This window comes from Miscanthus floridulus, chromosome 19, assembly GCF_019320115.1.
Source record: "Miscanthus floridulus cultivar M001 chromosome 19, ASM1932011v1, whole genome shotgun sequence".
Taxonomy (NCBI): Eukaryota; Viridiplantae; Streptophyta; class Magnoliopsida; order Poales; family Poaceae; genus Miscanthus; species Miscanthus floridulus.
Window position 1 is genome coordinate 88,968,164 of NC_089598.1, and position 11,330 is coordinate 88,979,493.

Here is an 11,330-nt window from a genome sequence, read left to right on the forward strand (position 1 = left end):
CTCCAGCATTCTTAAGTCCAAATGACATGGTTCTGTAGCAGTAGGCGCCAAACGGAGTGATGAAAGATGTCTTGTTTTGGTCCTGTTCTTTTAATGCGATCTAGTGATACCTGGAATAGCAATCAAGAAAAGATAATAGGGCAGATCTTGCTGTTGAATCAACTATCTGATTAATGCGTGGTAGCCCGAACAGATCTTTTGGGCAGTGTTTGTTGAGATCTGCGTAGTCAACACACATGCGCCACTCATCTGTGTTCTTTTTCTGTATCAGAACTAGATTTGCTAGCCAATCCGGATGTAGAATTTCCCTGATGAATCTAGCTGCCATTAGTTTTGTAATTTCCTTTTTAATCGCTGTCTTCTTGTCAAGAGAGAATCATCGTAGTCGTTGCTTCATAGGCTTGGAGCCTTCATTGATATCAATTCTGTGCTTAGCCAACTCTCTTGGGACCCCTGGCATGTCGGCCGGCTTCCAAGCAAAGATATCCTTATTGTCCTGAAGAAAGTTGGTGAGCGCGAGTTCCTATTTTGCTGATAGGTGGGCACTAATGGTTGTTGTTTTTGTAGGATCACCAGTGCCTAGGTCGATTTGCTTCACGTTGGCTTCTTTTGGTGGTGCTAGGATGCTTGGTTTCTTAGCCGGTATCTCTAGTTCTTCTTGGCTTGTTTCTGCGATGATAGTGGCTATTTCCTTTCTTCCATCGTTTGCCTGTGCCTTTGCTGCAATTTGGATCGCCTGTACGTCGCAGTCAAATACACGCTTTAAATCGCTCCGAAGAGAAAGAACTCCGTTAGGCCCTAGCATCTTAAGCAACAGGTACGAATAATGCGGTATTGCCATGAATTTTGCTAGTGCTGGGCGCCCAAGAATTGCATGATATGAGGAATCAAAATCTGTGACTTCAAATTTGATGAACTCTGTGCGGTAGTTCGAGGGAGTCCCAAAGGTAACCGGTAGAGTGATTTGTCCAAGTGGCATTGCTGCCTTGCCGGGTACTATGCCATAAAAAGGTGTGCTTGTTGGTGTGATCATCCCGGCGAGTTGTAGTCCCATCTTCCTTAGAGTTTCTAAAAAGATAATGTTGAGTCCTGCTCCTCTGTCAATTAGTACTTTCATGACAGTCATGCCAGCAATGGTTGGATCTAAAACCAATGGGTAATGGCCTGCGTTTCCTACGCTGGTCCACTGGTCTTCTCTTGAGAATTGAATTGGGTACTCTAACCAGTTGAGATATCTTGGTGTAGCGGGTTCTGCGGCCATAATTGTTCGTAGTGCTAGCTTTTCTTGATGTTTGCTTCTAGAGTCTGGAATCCCGGCAAAGATTACTGCTATTGTCCCTCTGGATTTTTGGAATCCCTTGTCATCATGGTTGTCTCCTTCCTTTTTCTGATTGTCTTCTTTATTGTTTCCCTTGCTATCTTTTCTAGTGTACCTTTCGTTGAAGGTGTAGCAATTTCTGATGGTGTGCCTCCCATTGGGGTGTAAAGGGCAACACATGTTCTCAATGTCGTCATATCTTTTGGGCTTGGTAAGTTTCTTTGATTTGTCAGCCATTGCTACCGTGTTGTCTAGTCCTCGCTTTCTCTCTTGATGTCTGTTGTTTCGATGATTTTGCCTGTCCGGGTTATCTCTGTTGTTCCTTTCCAGGAATCTTTCTTTCGTTTTTTCTTCTGCAGTAATCATCTTTTCTACTGTTCTTCTGAATTCTTCGTTATTTCTTGGGTTTTCTTTGCAGAAGTCTTGGAATTGCCACCTAGCCACGATTCCATGAGAGAAAGCTTCGATTACTTCTCGTTGTGTGATGTCATGTACTTGAGCTCGTTGTTCGCCAAATCATCGATAGTAATTTCTTAGACTTTTACCTCCTTTCTGCTTGAGTCCTTTTAATTCTGCGTGGGTGATTGGATGCGTAATAATTCCCGTAAAATTTTCACAGAAAGCTCTTTGTAAGTCTTCCCAATTTTTGATTGATCCGGGGGATGTCATCGTCTCCTCTGGCTAATTCAATCGATTGTGAGTAAATCCTGAGCCATTGCTTCGGTTCGGTCTTGCCGTTGTATTTGGAGTGGTTGGACGGTTTGAACTTGTGAGGTAGTCGAATCGAAGCGAGTCTGTTTGCAAAACAGGGAAATCTATCGTGTGTTCTGGCTTCTGTATATTCTGATTTTGTGCCCCCTTCTTGTCAACTGTCGTCTTAGTAAGAGTAGTTTTGTGTGGCTGTCTGAGTAGGTGCTCTGCTTCTGTCCTTTCTCGGTTTGCTCGACTCAGTTATTTTGACTGATTTCTTTGGCTTCCTCCGTTGTGACTTCCACTTGGTCCTAGTCTTTCGAAAGCAGACTTCCTTTGATTTTGATCTTCCTGTTCATGAGATGTTGCCTTTCCATCGTTCATTTTAAAGATTGTTGATCAAAGGAAATCTCGAAGCTGTTCTTGTTTCTCATTGGGATGTGAGGTCGCCCTGAGTTCTTCTAGTGCTTCCCGGATCTTATCGTAGGGAGTACTCGCTGCTCGTCCTTCTTTGATTTCTCATTCTGATTTTCTTCTATTGTACTCGGCCAAGTCTGATTCATATTTGATCCAAGTGTCTTTCCGCTGTTTCGCACGGTGTTGTCGTCCTTGTTTCAATTTGTTCTTTCTTTCTCTTGCTTGCCTCTGGCTCTCAGTCTCGCCATCGTATCCCTGGATAAATGGTGATATATTGGACTCGGATTCATCTGAAGACCTTACGTCAGGTGCTTCTGGGGGGATCAATGGTGATCGAGGACGGTGAATCATGAGTACTTCTCTAGCATGAGTTGTTCTGTCACCATCGTTGATTTCCATACTGGCAGAGCTGTTGATGACTTCAGTAGAGGTCTCAAAGTCATAAATGGAATCTCCTTCTTGGTAGGGTAGAATTGCTGTTGTCGTGTCATCGACTAATTAGGCATCGTCATCCTCAGGAACGTATCTGGCCAGTGAATGATGCAATCTTGAGATGTTATGGTTAAAACGAGACATTCCTGGGCTCCCATCAGTGGCATTCTAAGCATGGGATAAGTGGATATTCCGTGCCATGTCTGATAGGATGTTGCCATATTGTGAAGTCCGAACGAAAAAAGACCCGACTTCTTTGAAGTATTCTGGGTATGCTCCGAGTAGTATTCTTGACAGGTTGATGTCATGTCCTGGAGCTTTGTTAGAAAAGAACTCGGTTTTCCGAAAGAACTCAGATAAGACTTCGTTTTGGAAACGGAACTTGAGTTTGAATCGGACACATGAATTTGCGAGAAATGAGTCGGATTGAGCTGTGCGAATCTTCCGGCAAGCTGATCTGTCATTATCGTCGAAATAGGATGGTCCTGATGATGATCTGAATCTTCAAGGAGACGGCCTTGGAGCTTGCCATCGACGCCTGCCTTGCAGATCCATGAACCAAAGATGAAGGTCGATCCCTTTGAGAAGATCATGTTGTCGAGGTCCATCAAGCTCTTGGATGCAAAGTCGCCGAAAGGCCCTACCGGGCGCGCCAGCTGTCGATGTTTGATCACCGATAGTCTGCCACGGGGGTACCCGGGGCAGTATGTTCGGGTTTCAACTTATGCAGAACTCGATGGTTAACGCAAGAGACAGTCGATTTAACCTGGTTCAGGCCCTCGATCGCAGATCGAGTAATAGCCCTACGTCCAGTCGGTGTTTGCCTTTGCGTTGGATTGATTATGAAGCGTTGTATCGTACAATTGTTCTGTTGAACTCTGCAATCTAAGGAGCCCTGCCCTCCTTTATATAGTCAAGAGGTCAGAGTCCTAGTCGGTTTACAATGAGAGTTCCTAGTAGGATTATAGAGTAATATTGCTACTAAGATTATAGGGGAAGAATCCTAATTAGACTAGGTCTTCTCCCTTCCTTGCGGGGTATCCCGTGGGTCTTGTACCGACACATAGTCACCGAGATCTAGAGTGGAGATAGGGATAGGGAGAAGGGAGAGGCGAAGGTCGGAGAGGGAGCGGGGAGGGGATCAGGTAGGAGGAGTAGGGAGCTGCTCGCCGACGGTAGACGAGTCATCGAGGTCACCTCACCGGAGTCGGGGAGGACGAAGCCGAGAGCGAGACTGCGAGGCGAGAGCAGCAAGGCGAGGTGAGAGCAGCGAGGCGAGGCGACAGGCGAGCGAGTGAAAATGAGCTAGGGTTTTCAGGTGTGGCCGCCGCCGCCGCGGCGTGAGCTTATATATGAGGAGGAGGAGGGGGTGTGGGCCGCGGGGAGGCCGGGAGGGGAGGGCGGAGCCCAGGAGGGGGAGGAGGGTGGCCGGGCCGCTGTCGGGCCGGCTGACTCAGGCCGTGCCGTGCCGTGCCAGCCCACGGGCCTGAGCAGCGGCCTAGGCATGGCCTGCAGCCTCGGGCCGGGCTAGCCTGGGCCCGCATGTCACCGGGCCGTGCCGTGCTCGTGTCGGGCTAAAAAAACGTGCTTCGTGTCGTGCCGTCGTGCCTCGGGCTGCATGGCAAGTATAACAGTGGAGAGATGCGCACGTCTCTGTGTCAAAAGAAATGGAGTGCTGCCGTCGTAGGTTGGATGTTGAAATTTTATGCTCACGATGAAGTATGGACCACCGGTCAGTGGATGATGCCACGCGACGTCCGAAGAAGGATTCAAGCACTGAGGCCACACGTCACATGTGGCTTCCTTTTCACTTTGTTTCATTGTCCACAAATCCGTATATCTCTACGGTAATGGATCAATCAAAATTATACTAAACCCTAAAAAAATTATTCTTCGATAAAAATCTTCGACCATTATGTATTAAAAAAAATACACATAAGAATCTATCTCTATTAAAATAAAGGCTAATAAAGCACCAAGACCCATCAACAGCTGATCTGATGCCAGGCTTCTCGCCCGGCGCCCTCAATCCGACGCACACGGGCTTCAGACGCGCTCCAGACACGTCGCGTGCCTCTGCAGGCAGGGATCGAACCCCTGCCCCGCTCCGGTGCCACTTTTATTTTGTTCCGAAAAAAAACGAAACAACGCTTCGTTCCTCTCCGACGCCCGCACGCCCGAGTGGCCCCTTCCGATGGCGACAACTAGGGCTTGCGGCGGCGGCCACGCCCTCGGCGGGTGCGGCGGCGCGGCTGGAAGGCAAGGAGCCGCTCGACCGCGACCGCGCCCGGGGGCGTCAGGCAGCGGCGCCGGGATGGGAGTGAGCCACGCCGCCGCTCCGCCGCAACCCTTCCCCGCCGCTCCGCTCCCTTCGTGGTTCCGCCACTTCTTTCTGCATCGCCCCTTCTTCTTCATCCGTGGGCCGGCAAGGCCTCAGTCGTATGTTCCCCTCCCTCACCCTCCTCCTCTCCCTCTCCCTCACTGTTTCCCCCCTCCCAGATTTGCGGCGTCCTCCACGAAGCAGCATCTCAAGACGTGCTAGATGTGGATGGATTTGAGGTGGTTTTGGAGGCCCAGGGGATGGATGCGGTGGAGCGGGCTGGACGTGGAGGGTGCCGACGGCGGGGGCGCCGGGGAGGCGATGCGGCAGGCGCAGTCGATGGTGCCGGCGCTCGACAACGACAACGCGCGCCTTGGAGGACCATGCGGAGCTGCTGCTTCTCGGTTACCCGCCATGGGGCAAGCGCATCACACATCTCATGACACGGATTGCCGAGGCCGCCACCGCGCTGCACGACATGGGCAGCACAGTCACCTTCACAGCTGCCGCCGTCGGGCTCAAGGGCTTCTGCATCGTGCTCTTCGTCTATGGCACGGAGCACGCCTACCATGGTCTCCACACAAAGTGAGGACGCTGCTTTGCTTTATCTCTTGTTTCATTATATATTATTACAAATTTATCGTTTGCTGGAGTGAGGAGGACCTGGCCATGCCGCCATGGAGGAGAACGAGCTCCAGCCTCCAGCTGCTGCTGTTGCCCCCAAGGTTAGGCAGAGGAGGATGATCCTGCCGTGGCCGAGAGTACTCCGCCAGAACTAACCGCCAAGAGACTGCATGTTCCTCTAAGTGGACGAAGAGGATCCGACTCTGCATTTGCTAGTTGAGTCTTGGCCTGCTTTCCCTTCTCATTCGTATGTGCATCAGTGCATGTGCCTTTGTGGAAACAAATCGTGATCAATAGAGATTGGCATCTTTTTCATTTGTACGAATAATTAGAAGAGATGCTCTTCAATATTTGCAGTGGTAATAAATGAATGGCAGAACGGAGTATCTTAACACATTGAGTAATTATTAAATTGGAATGTGTCAAAAGCAAGCCCACATCGTTGCAGTTTTTGGGGCTGCAGGCAAGCTCACAGTTGAGCTCAGCTATGCTTTAGGCCTTGTTTAAATTCAGGGTGTAGAGTTTTGGATGTCACATCGGGTGTCGCATAGGGTGTTCGGATACTAATAAAAAAACAAATTATAGAATCCGTCAGTAATCCACGAGATGAATTTATTAAGCCTAATTAATCCGTCATTAGCATGTGTTACTGTAGCATCACATTGTCAAATCATGGACTAATTAGGCTTAAAAGATTCGTCTTGCAAATTAGTCGCAAACTGTGCAATTAGTTATTTTTTAGTTTATATTTAATACTCCATGCATGTGTCCAAACATTTGATGGGATAGGGAGTAAACTTTAGGGGAAGAAATTAAACAAGGCCTTACACTCTCCCTCACTAACATACATGTTTTGGTTGGCATTAAAAAGTAATTAATAAGCATCCATGTTACACTGCGTCACTGTGTGTGGACAATCTGTGGCCAATTTATTTGCAAGCAATAAGGAGCTCCCAGCTGACTTGTGCTTTATGCTAAGGTTATAGGTAGTTTTTCATTCTCTAAGAATTCATACACAATTAGAAAAAAAACTAAATGCCTCAGCCTAGAAGTTTTCTGTGGATTTGTGTACATTGTTTCATTGAGTGAGAGACCCCATGATAGTTTTGTTTGTGATCACACATGGGCACTCTCATATTTGCTTCTTTGCTTTGTTGCAAATACCAAATAATTATGCTCTATGGAAATTCTTACATGGATTCTATTACCTTTATGAATACATTGGCTTCCTCTGTTAAAGCATGGACTCTGTTGTTCAACACTTGACTCTTATTTTCAGGCTACACCGCTACAGCGAGGAACATTGTCTCAGCTGAAATGCAGAACCTCTAAGTTTTGAGGATGGATCTATGGATGGCTCACTGCTCATATCTGCGTAGTGAGGGTTAGAAAAATCTTGAATTGCTAGAATCCTGCAAATTATTTATTTACTTGTGGATTAGTAAAATAAGTAGCAAGTAGGCTATCATGCTTTCAGAAATAGAAAGCAGAAGAACTACTCCAGTTACTAAATGGATTCATAAAACAAAGGAAATTCGATCAAGTTAGCTGCAGCCTTGCATAATGTTGTCAGGTTTGTAAGAGCACAAGAAAGTAGCACGTATCTAACATGAGATGATCTCTTATCATATTGTATCCTTGATTACTATTGTTATGTTTTTTTTCACAAATTTAGCCAGTTTGTTGCAAGAAAAGCCGTTCTTGACAGAATTTGTTTGGCCATTGATATTAATAGAAAGATGGTTCTGCACTCGGAAATAGCATGGTCAAATGTCAGAACATTCCTGTTGTGAAATGTTGGTTGGGTTTGAATTGAGAAAGAAAAGCAAGTTAAATATGATGGGCTTTCCGGATTTGAGTCGGCATTGGTAAGCTAGAAGCCTATATATACTGATGTGCCTATCTTATGGTCCGTCTTTGTAAGCTGATATGCTAGAAACAAACTGCATAATTCAGTGTTATCCTAAGTTTCGGTTATACTTAGATATCTTTTTATTGCTTTACAGGTAATATGCTTTGGCTCTCCTCTACATCATTTTGGGATCACAAGCTTCAAGGTAGTATTGATAAAGAGAAGATGTCTGAACCCAGTAAACATGGACACCTTAATTGAGCTCCTTTTAATGTATTCTCTTTGTAGTGAACTGGGCTGACTGAAAGCTACACTCGCTGCACTAAATTTGTTTAAATAACCACATTGCGCCTGTAAATAATATGTTCACATGAGCGCCTGTAAATAATATGTTCACATGAGCTTTACAGCTTTATGTATGTATATCCAGTATGGAGTTTTGCTATGAGGCAGAGGACCTTTCATTGAGTTGTAGCTGCAATATAAAAAGTTGGGAATTATATGTGTGAAATTATGTTTGTTTGTCAGAAAAGTGTCTATATGAAAATTGTCACATGAATTTGATTGTATTTTGGGTTTTACTGTGGCGTTAGCATGGGCATACTACTAGTATGTTTTAGTAGCAATTTAGCTCTCGTTTTCTACTCCGTGTCATCTTGTGGCAACCTGGCAGCCCAAGAGAGCCAAACACCGGAATCAGCCATTGCTCTAGAGAAATCAACATTCGATAATGTTTTGACTCGAACGACTGATGTTCCGAATGGACGCGGCAGACAACGATTCGTTACAGCGCCCGCGTGTCCTCTACTAGTCTCTCGATAGCCTTATCCGTTCGTCGCACCGTCCCCTTATTCCCACGCTGCCTCGCTCCCTCCTGCGACGCGCACCTGCTCGCGACGCAAGGCTCCGCTGCGCTGCGCACCCCATCCCACGCCATTGCTCCCCATCCGCTCGCTCGCGCGCCTGTCGCCCCTCCCGTCGCGTGTGCCGCCGGCTCCCTCCCTGGCCGGTGGCGGCGCCCTCACCCACCTTGGTGTCCTCCTCACCCACCGCGGCATCCTCCTCCCCCACCCCGCGGCTCCTTCCCCCACACCGGTGGCTCCTTCACCCACCCTGGTATCCTCCTCCCCCACCCCGGTGGCTCCTTCCCCCACCCTGTCGTGCTCCTCCCCACCCTGGCAGGACCCCTCCCCCACACCAGCGTCCTCCCCCACTGGGAGCCCCCAATGCCCGCAAATCTGGCGGCCATGGCGCTCCCCGATCCAGTCTCTCTCTCTCTCTCTCTCTCTCCCTCTATGTTGTAATTGCATGTTTCAATTGTTTCAGACGTTTCAGAGGTATGTTGCAGCTGAATCATATGGATGTTGCAAAAATAGATCGGGGATGTTGCACATGTTGCATATGATTCAATAATTTTCAGAGGCATGTTACAATAGTATGTTTCGAGTGTTTAATATGTTTTAGAGGTATGTTTCATCAATGTTGTCCGGATGCATGTTGCAATCGTGTTATCTAGATATTGCATATGTTTCACACATATGTTGCATGTGTTCTATTTGTATGTTGCGTATGGTTGCAATGATTTTCAAGTGTGTTTGAGGTGTTTTTTTTTCAAGTGTTACAGAAGCATGTTTCAAGTGTATCAACTGCCTTCAGACATATGTTGCAACTGTTGTATTTGGATGTTTCAAAAGTAGATCGGGTGTTGCATCTCTCCCCCTTCCACCTTTTGCTGCATCGTCTCTCCCGAAGCCGGCAGGGCATCCATATGACACCGCGGCCGGGTCCTTCCGAATCGGAGCTGTCGCACGCCCTTCCACTCTTGTCGCTCGAGCGGCGGGAGGCCCGCGTGCAGCGTGAAACGGGCGCGGTGCTGCACTGCGCGGCAGGGCCCTGCGGAAGGGGGCGCGACAGGGGGCTTGCAGAGGGAGCGCGCCTGAGATGGTAGCGCGGTGGCGGGATTGGGGTGTGAGGAGATATGCCGTGGGGGGGAGGGGGTGACGCGCGCACGCATGTTGGCGCTGTTTCTGTACGCAAGTGCTGTTTTCTAAGGTGCGTCCGGACACGTCCTGGCACCGGGTTTCTGGGCACTAGGCATACTGCAAAACATTAGCTCACCGTTTCTTAATATAACGGCCCCACTTCATCAATGGACCATTATTGGGTTTAGAGGAAAAGGATGAGCTAACCTGAGCCCAAAGGCTGAGATGAAAATTTCTCCATGGATTTGTTATAGGCCTTGTTATATTGAACCCATGACCGCCCAGCCCAATAGATTGCGTGCAACTAGTAGTAAAAACTAGCGTCAATCTAAGAAGCTTATAAACAGCACTAATCTCCTCGATCTGAGTTTATAAGTAATACCGATCATGCTAGAAATTAGGAGTCAAGCTCAGTCGGTCCTCATCACCAGTTCTCGCTGCCGCCGTTGTCTCGGTGCGAAAACCAGCCCTTAATTAGCCACAGCCTCCACAGGCGGGTTATTTACCCACCTGTAGACAGTTTTGTTCAGTAGCGTTGGGCTGTCTGCGTCTTAGCCCCTCTGCCGCAGATGCACTGTACAATTAAGTATGGTCGATGAGGTTGTGTTGCACGGTGGCCGCCGTGACTTATGGATCGTTACGTCGCCGTCGTGATGGAGACGTGGCCGTGGTGAGGGCATCGTTAGATGCCTGCTACAATATGCGGCAGCGGCGCCCGTAGTAGGGGACTGCCGGTCGTGACTTCGTTACGTCGTGATCTATGAGTCGTGGCCAACCATGCATATCGATGATTCATGAAATCCATAAGGCTAAAAACATTTAATTTAAAATTGATTTACAGTAACACTACTTGAAAGCGACATGGCTATATCGATCTACAACAAACATAAACTAACTTCAACTGATGATACATATAGGACACAAACAACTCGTTGCTTATATAGTTTAGAAGCCATGCTCATAGAATTTGGTTGAAGTGGCTTGGTGACACTAGGAAAAGGTGGTCAAGGACATTTTTTTGGTACGTGCGTGATGATCTAGTCTGTGGATTGATTTGATAATCACTATACTCCGCCTATGTAGTGTTTGTTTTATTCGAAACTATGTGTGTAATAATTGTTATAAAAAAGGTACGAACACAAATACAAGTTTTGGAAGGTCCAAAAAAAATCTAACCAGCTCATCCATAGTAAACACGTCCGAATATAAAGTTGGAGGAAAATCTTAGATGTTGCAGGGCTCAAACTACACTGCCTGTATGCTATAGCAGAATAGAGAACGCCGTCCAAAAGTGTTTGAGGTTTGAACTAGATGTTGCAGGGCTCAAACTACACTGCCTATATGCTATAGCAGAATAGAGAACGCCGTCCAAAAGTGTTTGAGGTTTGAACTCTATCCGAACCTAGGGGAATAATTAACTTCTAGGTTACCGACTTGTCACACAAAACCTATCCCAACATTATATCAGGCCTTGTTTAGTTGGGTGAAAGTTGGGAATTTGGCTACTGTAGCACTTTCGTTTTTATTTGGCAATTAATATTTAATCATGGACTAATTAGGCTCAAAACGTTCGTCTCGCGATTTCCAATCAAACTGTGTAATTAGTTTTTTTTTCGTCTACATTTAATGCTCCATGCACGTATCGTAAGATTCGATGTGATAACTGCCGTAGCACTTTTGGAGCACATGAAAGCA

General features: G+C 47.1%; 1 long non-coding RNA gene across 5 annotated transcripts; it reads left to right on the forward strand.

Annotated features, from left to right (window-relative positions):
- The first annotated feature begins 4,956 nt into the window (after positions 1–4,956).
- LOC136527250 (uncharacterized) lies at positions 4,957–8,150 on the forward strand. Of its 5 annotated transcripts, none has more exons than XR_010776737.1 (4): positions 4,957–6,016; positions 7,081–7,669; positions 7,808–7,858; positions 7,942–8,150. It is a non-coding gene; the product is annotated as an uncharacterized lncRNA (long non-coding RNA). The 5 variants fall into 5 exon arrangements; XR_010776735.1 differs by having other exon boundaries at positions 4,958–5,762; positions 5,831–6,016; positions 7,808–8,150; XR_010776736.1 differs by having other exon boundaries at positions 4,958–5,296; positions 5,357–6,016; positions 7,808–8,150.
- Positions 8,151–11,330: the final 3,180 nt, after the last annotated feature.